Genomic DNA, 5,821 nt, shown 5'->3' with positions numbered 1-5,821 from the left:
TTGCTGGCTCACTGTGACACCCCTACCCTTGATCAGTTGTGCCCATATCAGGCAGCCAGTGGAATGCTGGGAAACAGAGATGAAGCCCTGTCTCCTGTTACTCCAATCATTCATGTCCACAGTCTTAAAACCAGCCAACAAAGTCAATAATACCAGAATAGCCATAGCATTAGAGGAAAGAATGTTTATCAAGTGTACACAAAAACAACCATGCGTGTACGGGTGTATTTAAGTTTAGTTGGGGTCACTAAGATTTTTTAAAAAAATTTAAGAAATAAAAGAATAAACATATCTGCGAGCAGCAATTATCGGGGTTCAAGCGTTTTAAGGCCTTTAAGCACATACGTAAAAAGATTTTTTGTTTTATTTAGCAAGCCTGTAACCATCTCGATCATACATGGAAAAGACCATTTACAGCCAATACAGGCAATTTGCCATAGGAAATATATAAGGTGCCATTGAACGTTTTTTGCAAGATGTAATATAAGTCTAAGGTGTCCCCTGAATGTTTCTGTGAAGTTGCAGCTCAAAATACCCCATAGATTTTAAAAAAAAAAATTTTAACTGCCTATTTTGAGGCATAATTAGAAATGCGCCGATTCAGGCTGCGGCCCCTTTAATTGCTTGATTAAAGGGACTCCACCCCCTCCCGAGCTCTCGACTCTATCAATGCATAAACAAAGTTCACACAGCTAATATAACCCTCAAAATGGATCTTTACAAAGTGTTCGTCATGCAGCATGTCTAATCGCGTAAGTATGGTATTTATTTGGATGTTTACATTTGATTCTGAATGAGTCTGATAGTGCTCTGTGGCTAAAGCTAACATTACACACTGTTGGAGAGATTTATAAAGAATGAAGTTGTGTTTATGAATTATACAGACTGCAAGAGTTTAAAAAAGAAAATAGCGACGGCTCTTGTCTCCGCAAATATAGTAAGAAACGATGGTAACTTTAACCACATTTAACAGTACATTAGCAACATGCTAACGAAACATTTAGAAAGACAATTTACAAATATCACTAAAAATATCATGTTATCATGGATCATGTAAGTTATTATTGCTCCATCTGCCATTTTTCGCTATTGTTCTTGTTTGCTTACCTAGTCTGATGATTCAGCTGTGCACATCCAGATGTTAATACTGGCTTGTGTAATGCCTTGATCATGGGCTGGCATATGCAAATATTGGGGGCGTACATATTAATGATCCCGACTGTTACGTAACAGTCGGTGTTATGTTGAGATTCGCCTGTTCTTCGGAGGTCTTTTAAACAAATGAGATTTATATAAGAAGGAGGAAACAATGGAGTTTGAGACTCACTGTATGTCATTTCCATGTACTGAACTCTTGTTATTCAACTATGCCGAGGTAAATTCAATTTTCAATTCGATGGCACCTTTAAAGCTTTTTAACAGTTATCAAGGTTGAGCCAAAAACCTAAGACTAGTTCGCCAAAGTTGGTTTTTGAAATAATCTACAAAATTTAACGAACGATTTGATGGACAGTGGCGGTCCTAGAGGGCAAAGTTGCTCAGAATTAGGAGTTCTACCATGTGGTATAATGTGCATGAAAAAACGCACGATACACTATGCTTTACAAACGTGAAAAACGTGAAAAACGCGAAGGCGCCCCTCCCCCATCAGTGGGCGACGGCGGACATGTTTTTCGAGATGCGTCAATGTCCTCATAGAGTCGTGACCCCTTCGACGAAGACACCTGCATGCCAATTTTCAAGTCGCCAGTCGCCGCATTCTTTTTCACATGACCACAGAATGAGCTCTTTCATAGGTGTGCTGAGTTTGGTGAAAATATCTCATTTTGTTCACGAGTTTTAGTAAAAGTGGCTCCACCCACTTTAAACGTTTTGGCGGCCCTTAGGAACTGTGAATCGGAATTTCAAGTTTTTTTGATTATTATTGATAATCAGACTCCAGAGAATCTCGCTGCAATGGTTTGGTTCCGATCGGGTCAAAAACAAAAGGACTAGTTCGCAAAAGTAGGATTTTCAAAAAAATCCAAAATACCAGAAAATTTCGCCAAGCAAAGCCAAGGCATGCATCTTGTCCGTCTTGAAACAAGGATTCCAACGATATAAGACTAGAGCCTAAGCCTAACAGTTTAGGAGTTATGAGCCATTACTTTTGACCACTGTAGCGCCCCCATCAGGCTGATTGGGGTGAGCCTTGTAGGTCAGTGTGAGTACTACCAGCCCTCAAAGTTTCAAGTCTCTACAACTTACAGTTTTGTCACTTTTAGGGGAGAATGCCGATCCTTGGAAAATTTAACAATTATAATAGGGTTTCAGCGCTACATGCTTGACCCCTAAAAATGTATCCGTTACCACATAAATATTACGTAGCACAGCTTAACATAGATATATATATATTTCTTGAGCAGCAAATCAGCATATTAGAATGATTTATAAAGTATCTATAATCATTTACTCACCCTCATGTTGCTTCAAACCTGCCTGACTTTATTCTGTAGAGCTCAAAAGATGACGTTTTGAATAATGTTTCAACTGTTTTCATCCATACAATGAAAGTCAATGGGACAACACTTTGTCAAAAACTTTTTACTTTAATACATACAACTTTTCTTACTTTCACTTAAATGTTTTTGGCTTTATATTGTAACTTTTAATTGAATTAAGATTCCTTTATTACATCGCTGCAAGTGTAAAAAGCATTTTAATTTGCAGGTCATCATTGCCTTTGCACAAACACACAAACACCACAGATACTTTTTTTTTTTTTTAAGCTTCCTTCACATTTAATTTACAGCTGTTCAGACCAATTATTCATGTTACGTCTCTGACAGTATATTCATGCTACAACAATTTCAGCTGATTTGATGCGCAAAACAACTCAGTCATTCTGTACAATGGTCATATTGGCCATTACACCTACTGAACTATGTAATTCATTAAAAACATAGGAAAATAATAAATAAAATATTGTTTCTCATCACCATGTTTACACTATTTCCTTAATTTATAACATGATTCTGTTTAGGTGTTGCACTCAGACACAAGGCTCCATTCGTTCTCATATTCTTAGACTGGAAGCAACAGGATCAATGTCGGATCAATGATTTTTCATTTGTGATCATGAACAAATACAACAAATAATTGGAAAGGAAAACTGGGATAATTGACATCAGTAGCTGTGTTACAGTGGAGCTTGTGTTGAGAAATAATATTTTGCAAATAAAAAGTGTTACACATTGTGAACAGTTCAGTTTTAGAAATGTTAAGAAACATGATCACTAATAATCTGCCTATGATTCAGACATAAATTAAATACAAAAAACATAAAACTATGAGATACATCTAAACACCTATGAAATATCCACAATGTGAACCTAAAAACAAATAAAACATACACATTTGGGGTAAATTACACAAAGTTTTCTGCTCATCCTCTTTCAAGTACATGTAAATGAATGTATGCAGACACATTCAAAAACACATGCCCAAACAGTGACAGATATACAGCTTAAAGAAATGACATATTTGAACACAGTACATAGATGGTGGTACAGTGATTAAATTCAGAGCTCGGTTTCCAACAGAACACACACACACACACACACACACACACACACACACACACACATAGACATAGTGTCTAAAACAGAAATGAGGTTTTCCTACTTTAAGGTCTATATGCTATAGAAGCTTGTTTTCAACACTGAATAAAAAATAAAAAAGTTAATTGCCACTTTTTATCTCACAATTCTGACTTTTTTTATGGCAACTGCGAGATTTTAGATATAAACTCACATTTGTGAGAAAATGTCAGAACTGTCAGCTGAGTTAATCTCACAATACTGAGAAAAAAGCAATATATAAACTCACAATTGAGAGAAAAAAAGTCGATAAAAATGTGCGATATGAACTCACAATTCCATGACGCAAAAAAAAAAAAACAAGCTTCCATAGTATGCTTACGTTCACTCCTATCAAAAATAAAATGCATGCATTCAGGGAGATAAAAGAAAAGGGAAGAAAAAAGGAGGTTGCAAGTGTCAGGGTTCCCAAAACATCATGACCATGACTACTGATTTTTCCATGACCTTTCCATTCACCCAAGAATACTAGATAAGGATTTGTAAAATCCTTCTTACGATTGTAGCTCATGAGCAATTTCTAGCCAAAAAAATATTTTAGCCATATAAAATATTTAGAGAATGGACTTTTTGTTAATTTCCAAGTCATAAATTTAAACTTCCCTGATATTTCCAGGTTTTCCATGAACGTGGGAACCCTGAATCGTGTAAGAATGACAATCAAAACCAGCGAGCATGAACTATTATAGCCTGAAGAATACAGATCATATATATATATATATATATATATATATATATATATATATATATATATATATATAGGCATAATAACAGTAATTATACTGTTAATGTGTATCAACTTGTAAATCATTATGTTGACCTGATTACATTAAACCAGGCACTAGGGAACAAGATCAAATTATGGGTACAATTACAGCCAAAATGTATGCAGATGATTTATGCAGATGAATCCCTTTACCCACAATCCTCCTGTGCTTGAATTGAATGTCTGTCTTCTGAAACCACAAACCTGAGAAAAGCAAACACTAATGCTAGTGCAACCCTTTAACCTAAAGCTTTAAAAGGGATAGCTCACCCAAAAATAAACATTTTTCAAATAATAATACAAATATTTATTTATTTATTTTTCATACTATGGAAGTCAGTGGGGACTAGAAACTATTTGCTTGCCCACATTCTTCAAAATATCTTCTTTTATGTTTAACAGAAGAAAGAAACTTGTGCAGGTTCAGAACAACTTGCTTGTGGATGAGTAAATTTTTATTTTTATTTTTGGGTGAACTATCCCTTTAAGAACACACAGAGGGAAATAACCTGTACAATAAATAACCTGGTAGATTCTCAGTATGTATCTGACAATCCCAATCTCTTGTTCCTGTGACCGAGCAAACACACACACACACACACACACAAAGACGTGGCTGAAATCGAGCAGAGCTAAGCACTGCATGATTATACTTGACAGTACATGCCCACCAGATGCCATTAACATGAGAGACGTCTCACATAAACATACACAGCATGACACAGCAATGTTTCCTCAACTGTGTCCTCAGTGACTACACTACACTGCTTTCCTGTTTAAAAAATATAAATGTATGTGTACTACTACTGCTACTACTGTGAAACTACTGGAAAACCATTTCCTGTTGATGTAATGAAACACTTGAACTTTTAATCTGAAGGATTATAATTTATATATAGTGACTTTTGCTTAAAAATTGCACAGGTCTGTTCATTACTAGTCTATAACATGAGCAGAACATTTCTGTCAAAGACATAAACACTGTTCAGAATGTGGAAATATATGAAAACAACCAAGGACAACATTTATGGTGCGATCGTGAGGTTTGTGCTAATCACATGCATGGAAAGGTCAATAACTTTTGAAAAGTTTGGGGTCAGTAAGATTTTTTTTAATGTTTTTAAAAGATGCCTCTTCCGCTCACCAAGGCTGCATTTCTTTGATTAAAAATGCTGAAAAAAGTGAAATATTATTATAAAGTAAAAGAACTGTTTTCTGTTTTAATATATTTTTTAAATGTAATTTATTCCTGTGATGCAAAGCTGAATTTTCAGCATCATTAGTGTCCTTCAGAAATCATTCTAATATGCTGATTTGCTGCTCAAGAAACATTTTTTATTATTATCAATGTTGAAAACAGCTGTGTTGCTTTTTCCAGGATTCTTTGATTAATAAAAAAGTTCAAAAGAACAGCATT

The sequence above is a fragment of the Megalobrama amblycephala genome, linkage group LG24, assembly GCF_018812025.1.
Source record: "Megalobrama amblycephala isolate DHTTF-2021 linkage group LG24, ASM1881202v1, whole genome shotgun sequence".
In the NCBI taxonomy this organism is placed as follows: Eukaryota; Metazoa; Chordata; class Actinopteri; order Cypriniformes; family Xenocyprididae; genus Megalobrama; species Megalobrama amblycephala.
This window is presented reverse-complemented; position numbering follows the sequence as displayed.